The 16,450-nt window shown below is 38.7% G+C and overlaps 1 protein-coding gene across 1 annotated transcript in view; it reads left to right on the top strand.

Annotated features, from left to right (window-relative positions):
• The window catches only part of TTC6 (tetratricopeptide repeat domain 6), a 216,366-nt gene that overhangs the window by 103,510 nt on the left and 96,406 nt on the right, over positions 1–16,450 (top strand). The gene's annotated exons all lie outside the window — the stretch shown is intronic.

The following is a 16,450-nucleotide window of genomic DNA, read 5'->3' as shown; positions in this document are numbered from 1 at the left end:
CCAGGGGGTCTCAAGGGATTTAAAAAATACATTGAAAATCAATTGAACTGAATTAAAATGAAAATACAACACATCAAAATTTGTGGAACACAGATAATGCAGTGCCGAGAGGGAAAATTATAGCACTAAATGCTTATAGGAAAAAAGAGAAAGTCTCAAATCAATAATTTTTTTTTTTTTTGCGGTATGCAGGCCTCACACTGTTGTGGCCTCTCCCATTGCAGAGCACAGGCTCCAGATGTGCAGGCCCAGCGGCCATGGCTCACAGGCCCAGCCACTCTGCGGCCTGTGGGATCTTCCCAGACCGGGGCACGAACCTGTGTCTCCTCCATCGGCAGGCGGACTCTCAACCACTGCGCCACCAGGGAAGCCCTCAAATCAATAATTTAAGCTCCCAGCTCAAGAACCTAGAAAAAGAAGAGCAAAATAAACCCAAAGCAAGCAGTGGGAAGGAATAATGAAGAGCAGTTAACAATGAGGTTGAAAACATGAAAACAATAGAGAAAATCAATGAAGCAAAGAGGTAGTTCTTAGAAAAAATTGACCTCTAGCAAGACTGACATGGAAAAACCAGAAAATACACAAATTACCAATATGAGAAGTGAAACAGGAGATATCACTACAGGCCCTGCAGACATCAAAATAATAATAAGGGAATACTATAAACAACTCTACACACATAAATTTGACAACTTAGACAAAACAGAGCAGTTCCTCAAAAAACAAACTACCACAACTCACTCAATATGAAATAAATACTTTGAATAGCTCTATAATGTTAAGGAAAGTGAATGCTTAATTAACAAAACTCCTTTCTCAGAACCCTGAAAAATAGTTTGGCAGTTAAAAAACCAAAATAAACATGCAACTACTATTAATCATGTTGCAGAATGAATACATAAACTCTATAAGGGTAAGTCTTCAGAGAATTATGCTGGTAAAAACCAATTCGAAAACACTACACACTGGCTGATTTTATTATATAACATTCATGAAATGACAAAATTACAGAGATGGAGAACAGATTAGTGGTTTTCAGGGTTTCAGAATGAGGGTGGCTGGGAATGGGTGGAGTGTGTCTATATAGAACAATATGAGGGATCACTTACGGTGACGGAAATGTTCTGCATCTTAACTATATGAATGTCAATATTTTGTTATTCTGTACTACAGTTTTGCAAGATGTTACCTTTGAGGTAAACTGAGTAAAGGATAGATAGGGTCTCTCTGTATTATTTCTTAAAACTGTCTGTGAATCTATAATTATCTCAAAATTAAAAGTTTAATACAAGAATTGTGGTTGTTGGACCAGTACCAAAAAAAAAGAAAAAAGAAAAAAGAAAAATTCAACTTAGCTGAAAAGAAAATGTATTAAATGATAATTTGTATAGGTAAAAAAGTTTGTTGCAGGGCTTCCCTGGTGGCGCGGTGGTTGAGAGTCCGCCTGCCGATGCAGGGGACATGGGTTCGTGCCCCAGTCTGGGAGGATCCCACATGCCGTGGAGCGGCTGGGCCCATGAGTCATGGCCACTGAGCCTGCGTATCCGGAGCCTGCGCTCTGCAACGGGAAAGACCACAACAGTGAGAGGCCCGTGTACCACAAAAAAAAAAAAGGTTTCTTGTAATTGAATCTGAAACCATGTCAATGACTTTTTTATACCTTATTACATGAAAATCTGTTGCCTCATTTTGTACTTTGAATGGCTCTTTTACGCATGCATGATTTTGTAACATTTTGCATTGGTCATTTAGAAAATACTATTCATCAAGTTATGTAGATCTTCAAATGTTGACACATTTCACTAATATATAATGTCAAAATATCTCAATTTTAATATTATCAGAAAAGTCTTTTAGCACTGGGAACCTGGCAAGCTCATGGTGAGGGACACAATTTTTCCAAAATTCTAATTTTTGCTAAAAGCTTAAATTTTTTCTCTTGACACAAATACTCTCAATTATTTTATTGAAATGACTGATTTTCTCATTTTCAAGAAAATGCTTACCACAAACAGAAGTCTGAATAAAGGTAGTTTAATATTTGTCCTCTCAAGTAAAAATGGTGGCTAGTTCAGTTCAGAACTCAAACAATAGCACACGTTTTTCCTCAAAACCACCATCCTACTGCACTATGGCCACAGAAGCACTTCATGTGTACTTATCATTTTGTTACACTGAATATTAAAAAGATATTCACGTAAAAGTTGAGATTTAATAAAATAAACATTTTTTTGCTGCTTTGTGGGGGTATTTTTAAGATCCTGCTGCTTTAATTCACACTAAGGTCCACCAGTTTTACTCTGTTTTTTTTTTTTTTTTTTTTTTTTTACACAAAGTGCAAATTTCAACACAGTGAAAAAGGCAAATGACCTCTTTGTATTTTTAGTGTGGAAAGGTCTTGAAAAGACCCCTGAAAGGTCTTGAGGCTCTCCAGAGCTCAGACCACATTTTAGAAACTGTTGTTCATCCTTATATTTCATTTATATGAAGCTCAACTTACCCCTGAAGCTAATTGCATGTCTCTCTCCCTTAGTGAATATAATATTCTGACATTGAGTCTTCAGTATGAACGTGAGTTATTGTATTGGGTTGTAATATATGTAGTAACCTTAGGGGCTGTGCAGGTGCTGTTTTACTAAATTAACCTAGCTTGCTTTATAGTTAGTAATTCAGTTTGCTGTGCAATCTTTACCCTCCTGTTAAGTTCGAGCAGCCACCAACCCAGCTGTTTTTAACCATTTTCCTGATTTCCTCTGAGAAAGTTCTGAGCATTGCTGGGGAAACCAGTTTACCATGATGAGTGTTTCTTTGCTAGTTTAATTTGACACATTCTCTCCTGAAAATGCATCTGTGTTTTTCCTTGAGAGCAAAATTGTGCTGTTTAGTGATAGATTTTCCTCTCTTCCCACTTAGAGGCTTATATACTGCTTTCTTTTAGGGGAATAATTTTATTCTGGATGCTTAAGCTGCTGAAAGTCTACCTACTACAAGGGAAGATTTACCATATTGTATGTGACATATCATTTGAATATCTGAAATCTTAATTTCTAGGTGATCTTTGGAAAAAGAATTGTCAGCTGATTTTGGAAGAGTTTATTCATCTTTTGTCAAGGAATTCCTGACTCTAGGTCTATACAGCATAAAATGATGCAGTGTGCCCACCAAATAGAGGATGAGTGAGATGGAAACAATTTTGAATTTCTGTGGTGGACAAATTAACGTGGCAACTGCAAAATCTACGTTTCTCTAAATAAATACTCTGTTGGTAGAGAGGAAATGTGATCAAAGAATAGTTGACTAGAAATAAAAGTGCTGAAGACTCAGTATCACCTTATAATTGTGAATCTTTATTTACTGTGTTTGGGTCTTTGGATATTACTGTCAGAAGTCTGTATAGCAACCATGCTCCAGGAGATGGTTACTCTTAAGGGTTCATAGTTAATGCTAGAGTAATGCTTATAAGTTGATGCTTTAAAATCATTTGCACTCATTTTTTTCTGGTGAAAGACAAATCTTGTTGGGGAAAGTGCTAGGTCCAATTAAATATTATTCAAAGTCAATGAAAGTTAAGGAAAACATAATTACCAATAATACCATGGATTCAAATAGCTATTATTTTTAAAAATCTTGCCACATTTTCTTCAAATCTTGTCATGAATGCCTGATTAAGTTTTTCACTTCCAGCTATTTTTTAAAATTCTTTTTCTTTTACTGTTTGTTTTATTATTATTATTTTATTGATAGTAAACTTTATTTTTTAGAATAGTCTTAGATTTCCAGAAAAATTACAAAGACAGTGTGGAGATTTCCCACACTCTGTTTCCCCTATTATTAACATGATAATGGTGGGTTAATAGTGGCCCCCAAAAGATATATCCAAGTCCTAACCCATGGTACCTGTGAATGTGACCTTATTTGGAAATAGGGTCTTTGCAGATGTAATTAAGAATCTTGGAATGAGATCACCTTGGATTTAGGGTTAGCACTAAACCCAAGGGTAAGCCCTAAATCCAGTATGACTGGTGTCCTTATAAGAAGAGAATGCTCTGTGAACACACAGACACACAGGGAAGAATGCCTTGAGCTGATGGAAGCAAATTGGAATGATGCCGCTGCAAGCTGAGGAATGCCAAGGGTTGCTGGCAGCCACTAGAAGCTAGGAAGAGGCACAGAAGAATTCTCTATAGCATTCAGAGGGAGCATAGCCCTCTTGACACCTTGATGGACTTCTTGTTTCCAGAACTCTGAGAGAATAAATTTCTGTTGTTTTAAGCCACCGAACTGTATTTGCTACAGTAACCCTACGAAACTACCAATACATCTTAGAGCAGTATGGTAGATTTGTTAAAATCAGTGAACTGATATTTATATGTTATTATTAACTAAGGTCCATACTGCATTCAGATTTCCTAAGTTTTAATGTAATGTCCATTTTCTGTTCCAGGATTCCCTCCAGGATACCACATTACATTTAGTTGTTATGTCTCCTTAGGCTTCTCTTGGCTGTGACAGTTTCTGAGACATTCCTTGTTTTTGTTGACCTTGACAGTTTGGGAGAGTACTGGTCAGGTATTTTGTAGACTGTCCCTAATCGGGATTGACTGATGTGTTTTTGATTTGATTGTGTTATGTGATTTTGGGAGGAAGACCACTGAGGTAAGGTGCCATTTTCATCATATCGTATTGAGAGTACATATTATCAATATGACTTATCATTGTTGATGTTAACTTTAATCACCTGGCTGAGGTAGTGTCTGCCAGGTTTTCTTCATTGTCAAGTTTCTCTTTTTGCCTCCTTTCTGTTCTGTACTCTGGAAAGAAGTCACTATGTGCAGCCCACACTTAAGGAATGTGGAGCTATGCTCCACCTCCTTCAGAGCAGAGTATCTACAAAGATTAACTTGAATTCATCTGGACAGGATGTTTGTCTATTCTTCCCATTTATTTATTTATTCACTCATTTACTTATATCAGTATGACCCATGGATGTTTATGCTATACTTTGACTTATATTACAATACTACTTTATTGTTATTATTATTATTTTGCTAAAATTGTTTGAGCTTTGGTCATTGAGAGCTCCTTCAGTTGTCTCCTATGTCCCTTTGACAGACCTGATCACTGTGGGATTTTTTTTAACACTTAATTACTAGTAGTACAGATGCTCCAAGTTCATTTTGCATATTTCCTGCCCCAGTCCATAGAGTCAGCCATTTCTACAGGGAGCCTCAGTTCTCTTTATTGGAGAATGTAATTAGAAACTAGATCACAGCATTGGATGTGCTTGTTACTGCTGGGGCTTTGTTGCTTCTAGGCCTTCTCACCTCACACAAATATATGTCTGTATACTAACTCCTTCCTGTAAATACACATATTATAATACACATAATAAATATAATAAATATACATAATATTTCTATATGTTACCATCTTTTTTTTAATTTTTGAATTTTATTTTATATATTTTTTTATACAGCAGGTTCTTATTATTCATCAGTTTTATACACATCAGTGTATACATGTCAATCCCAATCGCCCAATTCAGCACACCACCATCCCCACCCCCTCACCACTTTCCCCCCTTGGTGTCCACACATTTGTTCTCTACACCTGTGTATCAACTTCTGCCCTACAAACCAGTTCATCTGTACCATTTTTCTAGGTTCCACATACATGCATTAATATATGATATTTCTTTTTCTCTTTCTGACTTACTTCACTCTGTATGACAGTCTCTAGATCCATCCATGTCTCAACAAATGACTCAATTTCGTTCCTTTTTAATGGCCAAGTAATATTCCATTGTATATATGTACCACAACTTCTTTATCCATTTGTCTGTCGATGGGCATTTAGGTTGCTTCCATGACCTGGCTATTATAAATAGTGCTGCAATGAACATTGGGGTGCATGTGTCTTTTTGAATTATGGTTTTCTCTGGGTATATGCCCAGTAGTGGGATTGCTGGATCATATGGTAATTCTATTTTTAGCTTTTTAAGGAACTTCCATACTATTCTCCATAGTGGCTGTATCAGTTTACATTCCCACCAACAGTGCAAGAGTGTTCCCTTTTCTCCACACCCTCTCCAGCATTTGTTGTTTGTAGATTTTCTGATGATGCCCATTCTAACTGATGTGAGGTGATACCTCATTGTAGTTTTGATTTGCATTTCTCTAATAATTAGTGATGTTGAGCAGCTTTTCATGTGCTTCTTGGCCATCTGTATGTCTTCTTTGCAGAAATGTCTATTGAGGTTTTCTGCCCATTTTTGGATTGGGTTGTTTGTTTCTTTAATATTGAGCTTCATGAGCTGTTTGTATATTTTGGAGATTAATCCTTTGTCCATTGATTTGTTTGCAAATACTTTCTCCCATTCTGAGGGTTGTCTTTTCATCTTGTTTATGTTTTCCTTTGCTGTGCAAAAACTTTTAAGTTTCATTAGGTCCCATTTATTTTTGTTTTTATTTCCATAACTCTAGGAGGTGCATCAAAAAAGATCTTGCTGTGATTTATCTCAAAGTGTGCTCTTCCTATGTTTTCCTCTAAGAGTTTTATAGTTTCTGGTCTTACATTTAGGTCTCAAATCCATTTTGAGTTTATTTTTGTGTATGGTGTTAGTGAGTGTTCTAATTTCAGTGTTTTACATGTAGCTGTCCAGTTTTCCCAGCACCACTTATTGAAGAGACTGTCTTGTCTCCATCTTATATCTTTGCCTCCTTTGTCATAGATTAGTTGACCATAGGTGCGTGGGTTTATCTCTGGGCTTTTTTTTTTTTTTTTTTTTTTTTTTTGTGGTACGCGGGCCTCTCAGTGTTGTGGCCTCTCCCGTTGCAGAGCACAGGCTCTGGACGTGCAGGCTCAGCGGCCATGGCTCACGGGCCTAGCCGCTCCGCGGCATGTGGGATCTTCCAGGACCGGGGCACGAACCCATGTCCCCTGCATCAGCAGGCGGACTCTCAACCATTGCGCCACCAGGGAAGCCCTATCTCTGGGCTTTCTATCTTGTTCCATTGATCTGTGTTTCTATTTTTGTGCCAGTACCATATTGTCTTGATTACTGTAGCTTTGTAGTATAGTCTGAAGTCCGGGAGTCTGATTCCTCCAGGTCCGTTGTTTCCCTCAAGACTGCTTTGGCTATTTGGGGTCTTTTGTGTCTCCATGCAAATTTTAAGATTTTTTTGTTCTAGTTCCATAAAAAATGCCGTTGGTAATTTGATAGGGATTGCATTGAATCTGTAGATTGCTTTGGGTAGTATAGTCATTTTCACAATATTGATTCTTCCAATGCAAGAACATGGTATATCTCTCCATCTGTTGGTATCATCTTCAATTTCTTTCATCAGTGTCTTATAGTTTTCTGCATACAGGTTTTTGTCTCCCTAGGTCGATTTATTCCTAGGTATTTTATTCTTTCTGTTGCAATGGTAAATGGGGGTGTTTCCGTAATTTCTCTTTCAGATTTTTCATCACTAGTGTATAGGAATGCAAGAGATTTCTATGTTTTAATGTTGTATTCTGAAACTTTACCAAATTCATTGATTACCTCTAGAAGTTTTCTGGTGGCATTTTTAGGATTCTCTATGTATAGTATCATGTCATCTGCAAACAGTGACAGTTGTACTTCTTCTTTTCCAGTTTGTATTCCTTTTATTTCTTTTTCTTCTCTGATTGCCATGGCTAGGACTTCCAAAACTATGTTGAATAATAGTGCTGAGAGTGGACATCCTTGTCTTGTTTCTGATCTTAGAGGAAATGCTTTCTGTTTTTCACTGTTGAGTATGATGTTTGCTGTGGGTTTGTCATATATAGCCTTTATTATGTTGAGGTAGGTTCCCTCTATGCCCACTTTCTGGAGAGTTTTTATCATAAATGGGTGTTGAATTTTGTCAAAAGCTTTTTCTGCATCTATTGAGATGATCATATGGTTTTTATTCTTCAATTTGTTAATATGGTGTATCACATTGATTGATTTGAATATATTGAAGAATCCTTTCATCCTGGGATAAACCCCACTTGATCATGGTGTATGATCCTTTTAATGTGCTGTTGGATTCTGTTTGCTAGTATTTTGTTGAGGATTTTTGCATCTATTTTCATCAGTGATATTGGTCTGTAATTTTCTTTTTTTGTAGTGTCTTTGTTTGGTTTTGGTATCAGGGTGATGGTGGCCTCATAGAATGAGTTTGGGAGTGTTCCTTCCTCTGAAATTTTTTGGAAGAGTTTGAGAAGGATGGGTGTTAGCTCTTCTCTAAATGTTTGATAGAATTCACCTGTGAAGCTATCTGGTCTTGGACTCTTGTTTGTTGGAAGATTTTTATCACAGTTTAAATTTCATTACTTGTGATTGGTCTGTTCATATTTTCTATTTCTTCCTGGTTTGGCCTTGGAAGGGTATACCTTTCTAAGAATTTGTCCATTTCTTCCAGGTTTTCCATTTTGTTGGCATAGAGTTGCTTGTAGTAGTCTCTTAGGGTGCTTTGTATTTCTGCAGTGTCTGTTGTAACTTCTCCTTTTTCATTTCTAATTTTATTGATTTTGAGTCCTCTCCCTCTTTTTCTTTTTAATTTTTAAAAAAATTTTTAAATTTTAATTTAATTTAATTAATTTGTTTCCTTTTGGCTGTGTTGGGTCTTCGCTTCTGTGCGAGGGCTTTCTCTAGTTGCGGAGAGCGGGGGCCACTCTTCATCGCGGTGCGCGGGCCTCTCACTGTCGCGGCCTCTCTTGTTGCAGAGCACAAGTTCCAGATGTGCAGGCTTAGTAGTTGTGGCTCATGGGCCTAGTTACTCCGTGGCATGTGGGATCTTCCCAGACCAGGGTTCAAACCTGTGTCCCCTACATTTGCAGGCAGATTCTCAACCACTGCGCCACCAGGTAAGCCCCCTCTTTTTCTTAATGAGTCTGGCTAATGGTTTATCAATTTTGTTTATCTTCTCAGAGAACCAGCTTTTAGTTTTATTGATCTTTGATATTGTTTTCTTTGTTTCTATTTCATTTATTTCTGCTCTGATCTTCATGATTTCTTTCCTTCTGCTAACTTTGGGTTTTGTTTGTTCTTCTTTCTCTAGTTCCTTTAGGTGTAAGGTTAGATTGTATATTTGAGATTTTTCTTGTTTCTTGAGGTAGGATTGTATAGCTATAAACTTCCCTCTTAGAACTGCTTTTGCCGCATCCTGCAGGATTTGGATCATCGTATGTGTAACCATCTTTGTCTGACTTAAGCTAAGCATGAGTTCATACTGATGTCTAAAACTCTAATTCATGACCACATGTATCATTCTAACCTCCTTCCTTGCTTATCTTTTTTTTATTAGTTTCTGCTTTATAACAAAGTGAATCAGTCATACATATACATCTGTTCCCCCATCCCTTCCCTCTTGCGTCTCCCTCCCTAGCACCCTCCCTATCCCACCCCTCCAGACGGTCACAAAGCACCGAGCTGATCTCCCTGTGCTATGCGGCTGCTTCCCACTATCTATCTACCTTACGTTTGGTACTGTATATATGTCCGTGCCTCTCTTTCGCTTTGTCACAGCTTACTCTTCCCCCTCCCTATATCCTCAAGTCCATTCTCATGTAGGTCTGTGTCTTTATTCCTGTTTTACCCCTAGGTTCTTCATGACATTTTTTTTTCTTAAATTCCATATATATGTGTTAGCATACGGTATTTGTCTTTCTCTTTCTGACTTACTTCACTCTGTATGACAGACTCTAGGTCTATCTACCTCATTACAAATAGCTCAGTTTCGTTTCTTTTTATGACTGAGTAATATTCCATTGTATATATGTGCCACATCTTCTTTATCCATTCATCCGATGATGGACACTTAGGTTGTTTCCATCTCCGGGCTATTGTGGATAGAGCTGCAATGAACATTTTGGTACACGTCTCTTTTTGAATTATGGTTTCCTCAGGGTATATGCCTAGTAGTGGGATTGCTGGGTCATATGGTAGTTCTATTTGTAGTTCTTTAAGGAACCTCCATACTGTTCTCCATAGTGGCTGTACCAATTCACATTCCCACCAGCAGTGCAAGAGTGTTCCCTTTTCTCCACACCCTCTCCAACATTTATTGTTTCTAGATTTTTTGATGATGGCCATTCTGACTGGTGTGAGATGATATCTCATTGTAGTTTGGATTTGCATTTCTCTAATGATTAATGATGTTGAGCATTCTTTCATGTGTTTGTTGGCAGTCTGTAGATCTTCTTTGGAGAAATGCCTATTTAAGTCTTTTGCCCATTTTTGGATTGGGTTGTTTGTTTTTTTGCTATTGAGCTGCATGAGCTGCTTATAAATTTTGGAGATTAATCCTTTGTCAGTTGCTTCATTTGCAAATATTTTCTCCCATTCTGAGGGTTGTCTTTTGGTCTTGTTTATGGTTTCCTTTGCTGTGCAAAAGCTTTGAAGTTTCATTAGGTCCCATTTGTTTATCTTTGTTTTTATTTCCATTTCTCTAGGAGGTGGGTCCAAAAGGATCTTGCTGTGATTTATGTCATAGAGTGTTCTGCCTATGTTTTCCTCTAAGAGTTTGATAGTGTCTGGCCTTACATTTAGGTCTTTAATCCATTTTGAGCTTATTTTTGTGTATGGTGTTAGGGAATGATCTAATCTCATACTTTTACATGTCCCTGTCCAGTTTTCCCAGCACCACTTATTGAAGAGGCTGTCCTTTCTCCACTGTACATTCCTGCCTCCTTTATCAAAGATAAGTTGACCATATGTGCGTGGGTTTCTCTCTGGGCTTTCTATCCTGTTCCATTGATCTATCTTTCTGTTTTTGTGCAAGTACCACACTGTCTTGATTACTGTAGCTTTGTAGTTTAGTCTGAAGTCAGGGAGCCTGATTCCTCCAGCTCCGTTTTTCGTTCTCAAGATTGCTTTGGCTATTCAGGGTCTTTTGTTTTTCCAAACAAATTTTGAAATTTTTTGTTCTAGTTCTGTGAAAAATGCCAGTGGTAGTTTGATAGGGATTGCATTGAATCTGTAGATTGCTTTCGGTAGTAGAGTCATTTTCACAGTACTGATTCTTCCAATCCAGGAACATGGTATATCTCTCCACCTATTTGTATCATCTTTAATTTCTTTCATCAGTGTCTTATAATTTTCTGCATACAGGTCTTTTGTCTCCTTAGGTAGGTTTATTCCTAGATATTTTATTCTTTTTGTTGCAGTGGTAAATGGGAGTGTTTCCTTGATTTCACTTTCAGATTTTTCATCATTAGTGTACAGGAATGCCAGAGATTTCTGTGCATTAATTTTGTATCCTGCTACTTTACCAAATTCATTGATTAGCTCTAGTAGTTTTCTGGTAGCATCTTTAGGATTCTCTATGTATATATCATGTCATCTGCAAACAGTGACAGCTTTACTTCTTATTTTCCAATTTGGATTCCTTTTATTTCCTTTTCTTCTCTGATTGCTGTGGCTAAAACTTCCAAAACTAAGTTGAATAAGAGTGGTGAGAGTGGGCAGTCTTGTCTTGTTCCTGATCTTAGTGGAAGTGGTTTCAGTTTTTCACCGTTGAGGACGATGTTGGCTGTGGGTTTGTCATATATGGCCTTTATTATGTTGAGGAAAGTTCCCTCTATGCCTACTTTCTGCGGGGTTTTTATCATAAATGGGTGTTGAATTTTGTCGAAAGCTTTCTCTGCACCTATTGAGATGATCATATGGTTTTTCTCCTTCAATTTGTTTATATGGTGTATCACATTGATTGATTTGCATATATTGAAGAATCCTTGCATTCCTGGGATAAAACCCACTTGATCATGGTGTATGATCCTTTTAATGTGCTGTTGGATTCTGTTTCCTTGTATTTTGTTGAGGATTTTTGCATCTATGTTCATCAGTGATATTGGCCTGTAGTTTTCTTTCTTTGTGACATCCTTGTCTGGTTTTGGTATCAAGGTAATGGTGGCCTTGTAGAATGAGTTTGGGAGTGCTCCTCCCTCTGCTATATTTTGGAAGAGTTTGAGAAGGATAGGTGTTAGCTCTTCTCTAAATGTTTGATAGAATTCGCCTGTGAAGCCCCCTGGTCCTGGGCTTTTGTTTGTTGGAAGATTTTGAATCACAGTTTCAATTTCAGTGCTTGTGATTGGTCTATTCATATTGTCTATTTCTTCCTGATTCAGTCTTGGCAGGTTGTGCATTACTAAGAATTTGTCCATTTCTTCCAGGTTGTCCATTTTATTGGCGTAGAGTTTCTTGTAGTAATCTCTCATGATCTTTTGTATTTCTGCAGTGTCAGTTGTTACCTCTCCTTTTTCATTTCTAATTCTATTGATGTGAGTCTTCTCCCCTTTTTTCTTAATGAGTCTGCCTAATGGTTTATCAATTTTGTTTATCTTCTCAAAGAACCAGCTTTTAGTTTTATTGATCTTTGCTATGGTTTCCTTCATTTCTTTTTCATTTATTTCTGATCTGATCTGTATGATCTCTTTCCTTCTGCTAACTTTGGGGTTTTTTGTTCTTCTTTCTCTAATTGCTTTAGGTGCAGAGTCAGGTTGTTTACTCGAGATATTTCCTGTTTCTTAAGGTGGGATTGTATTGCTATAAACTTCCCCCTTAGAACTGCTTTTGCTGCGTCCCATAGGTTTTGGGTCGTCATGTCTCCATTGTCATTTGTTTCTAGGTATTTTTTAATTTCCTCTTTGATTTCTTCAGGGATCACTTCGTTATTGAGTAGTGTATTTTTTAGCCTCCATGTGTTTGTATTTTTTACAGATCTTTTCCTGTTATTGATGTCTAGTCTCATAGCATTGTGGTCGGAAAAGATACTTGATACAATTTCAATTTTCTTAAATTTACCAAGGCTTGATTTGTGACCCAAGATATGATCTATCCTGGAGGATGTTCCATGAGCACTTGAGAAAAATGTGTATTCTGTTGTTTTTGGATGGAATGTCCTATAAATATCACTTAAGTCCATCTTGTTTAATGTATCATTTAAAGCTTGTGTTTCCTTATTTATTTTCATTTTGGATGATCTCTCCATTGGTGAAAGTGGGGTGTTAAAGTCCCCTACTATGAGTGTGTTACTGTCGATTTCCCCTTTTATGGCTGTTAGTATTTGCCTTATGTATTGAGGTGCTCCTAGGTTGGGTGCATAAATATTTACAATTGTTATATCTTCTTCTTGGATCGATCCCTTGATCATTATGTAGTGTCCTTCTTTGTGTCTTCTAATAGTCTTTATTTTAAAGTCTATTTTGTCTGATATAAGAATTGCTACTCCAGCTTTCTTTTGATTTCCATTTGCGTGGAATATCTTTTTCCATCCCCTTACTTTCAATCTGTATGTGTCTCTAGGTCTGAAGTGGGTCTCTTGTAGACAGCATATATATGGGTCTTGTTTTTGTATCCATTCAGCCAATCTGTCTTTTGGTGGGAGCATTTAGTCCATTTACATTTAAGGTAATTATTGATATGTATGTTCCTATTCCCATTTCCTTATTTGTATTTGGTGCGTTATTGTAGGTATTTTCCTTCTGTTGTGTTTCTTGCCTGGAGAAGTTCCTTTAGCATTTGTTGTAAAGCTGGTTTGGTGGTGCTGAACTCTCTCAGCTTTTGCTTGTCTGTAAACGTTTTAATTTCTCCATCAGATCTGAGTGAGATCCTTGCTGGGTAGAGTAATCTTGGTTGCAGGTTTTTCTCCTTCATCATTTTAATTATGTCCTGCCACTCCCTTCTGGCTTGTAGAGTTTCTGCTGAGAGATCAGCTGTTAACCTGATGGGGATTCCCTTGTGTGTTATTTGTTGTTTTTGCCTTGCTGCTTTTAATATGATTTCTTTGTGTTTAATTTTTGACAGTTTGATTAATATGTGTCTTGGCGTATTTCTCCTTGGATTTTTTCTGTATGGGGCTCTCTGTGCCTCCTGGACTTGATTAACTATTTCCTTTCCTACATTAGGGAAGTTTTCAACTATAATCTCTTCAAATATTTTCTCAGTCACTTTGTTTTTCTCTTCTTCTTCTGGAACCCCTATAATTCGAATGTTGGTGCGTTTAATGTTGTCCCAGAGGTCTCTGAGACTGTTCTCTGTTCTTTTCATTTTTTTTTCTTTATTTTGTTCTGCATCAGTTATTTCCACTATTTTATCTTCCACGTCACTTATCTGTTCTTCTGCCTCAGTTATTCTGCTATGGATCCCATCTAGAGTATTTTTCATTTCATTTATTGTGTTTTAATTGATGCTTGATTCATCTTTAGTTCTTCTAGGTCCTTGTTAACTGTTTCTTGCATTTTGTCTATTCTATTTCCAAGATTTTGGATCTTGGAAATAGAATCTTGGATCATCTTTACTATCATTATTCTGAATTCTTTTTCAGGTAGACTGCCTATTTCCTCTTCATTTGTTAGGTCTGGTGGGTTTTTATCTTGCTCCTTCTCCTGCTGTGTGTTTTTCTGTCTTCTCATTTTGCTTATCTTACTGTGTTTGGGGTCTCCTTTTTGCAGGCTGCAGGTTCGTAGTTCCCGTTGTTTTTGGTGTCTGTCCCCAGTGGCTAAGGTTGGTTCAGTGGGTTGTGTAGGCTTCCTGGTGGAGGGGACACGTGCCTGTGTTCTGGTGGATCAGGCTGCATCTTGTCTTTCTGGTGGACAGGTCCACATCTTGTGCTGTATTTTGGGGTGTCTGTGGACTTTTTATGATTTTAGGCAGCCTCTCTGCTAATAGGTGGCATTGTGTTCCTCTCTTGCTAGTTGTTTGGCATTGGGTGTCCAGCACTGTAGCTTGCTGTTTGTTGAATGAAGCTGGGTGGTGGTGTTGATATGGAGATGTCTGGAAGATTTTCGCCATTTGATATTATGTGGAGCTGAGAGGTCTCTTGTGGACCAGTGTCCTGAAGTTGGCTCTCCCACCTCAGAGGCACAGCACTAACTCCTGGCTCCTCAATTTGGGATGATTCGTTGTCTATTCATGTATTCCACAGATTCAGGGTACATCAAGTTGATTGCGGAGCTTTAATCCGCTGCTTCTGAGGCTGCTGGGAGAGATTTCCCTTTCTCTTCTTTGTTCTCACAGCTCCCGTGTCTCAGCTTTGGATTTGGCCCCACCTCTGCATGTAGGTCGCCGGAGGGCGTCTGTTCTTCTCTCAGACAGGACAGGGTTAAAGGAGCAGCCGCTTCGGGGACTGTGGCTCACTGAGGCCGGGGGGCAGGGAGGGGCACGGAGTGCGGGTGGAGCCTGCAGCGGCAGAGGCCGGCGTGACGTTGCACCAGACCGAGGCGCGCCGTGCGTTCTCCCAGGGAAGCCGTCCCTGGATCCCGGGACCCTGGCAGTGACGGGCTGCACAGGTTCCCCGGAAGGGGGGCGTGGACAGTGACCTGCGCTCGCACACAGGCCTCTTGGCGGCGGCAGCAGCCCCAGCATCCCACACCCGTCTCTGGGTTCTTCGCTTTCAGCCGCGGCTCGCCCCTGTCTCTGGAGCTCCTCCAAGCAGCCTTCTTAATCCCCTCTCCTCGCGCACCAGGAAACAAAGAGGGAAGAGAAAGTCTCTTGCCTCTTCGGCAGGTCCAAACTTTTTCCCGGACTCCCTCCCGGCTAGCTGTGGCACATTAGCCCTTTCAGGCTGTGTTCACGCCGCCAACCCCAGTCCTCTCTGTGCGCTCCGACTGAAGCCTGAGCCTCAGCTCCCAGCACCGCCCGCCCCATCGGGCGAGCAGACAAGCCTCTCAGGCTGGTGAGTGCCAGTTGGCACTGATCATTTGTGCGGGAATCTCTCCGCTTTCCCCTACCCAGGTACGTGGGGAATTTCTTGCCCTTTGGGAGGTCTGAGGTCTAATGCCAGCGTACAGTAGGTGTTCTGTAGGAGTTGTTCCACGTGTAGCTGTATTTCTGGTGTATCTGTGGGGAGGAAGGTGATCTCCGTGTCTTACTCTTCTGCCATCTTCCCCAGAAGTCCCTTGCTTATCTTTAAACTCCCTATAGTGAGTGACAAACCTGGCTCCCACCATCCTCCATCCATTTACTTAATTTTTCAATTCCAGTATAGAAGTATCAGAATTATTAACCCATATTCCTGTGGGAAACAACTTTATCAACTAAAATGTAGTTCTATATACAGTTTCTTTTGCCTTTAGTCTTATATACCCTACTCATTTCCAAGGTTACTATCGTGGGATTCCTCTTGACCTCCTAAATGATTTTTTTAAAATTTGCATACATTGTGTCACTCTTTGTGCTGTAAAGTTCGATGACTTTGAGAAATGAATGCCATTTAGCCACAGTTCTAGTATCATGCCAGATAGTTTCACCTCCCTAAAAATTCCTCTATGCCTGATTAAATTTTATTTGAAAAAGTTTAAAGAAACAAATAAATACAGAAACCAAACTAACAAACACATGGGTACATATTATCAAAAATTTGTAAGTAATATTTTGTTATACTTGTTCTAGATTTTTTAAAAGACATTTTAAAAACAAATTAAGTCCTCTTGTACTTCTTCC

This window comes from Mesoplodon densirostris, chromosome 4, assembly GCF_025265405.1.
Source record: "Mesoplodon densirostris isolate mMesDen1 chromosome 4, mMesDen1 primary haplotype, whole genome shotgun sequence".
Taxonomy (NCBI): domain Eukaryota; kingdom Metazoa; phylum Chordata; class Mammalia; order Artiodactyla; family Ziphiidae; genus Mesoplodon; species Mesoplodon densirostris.
This window is presented reverse-complemented; position numbering and strand designations above follow the sequence as displayed.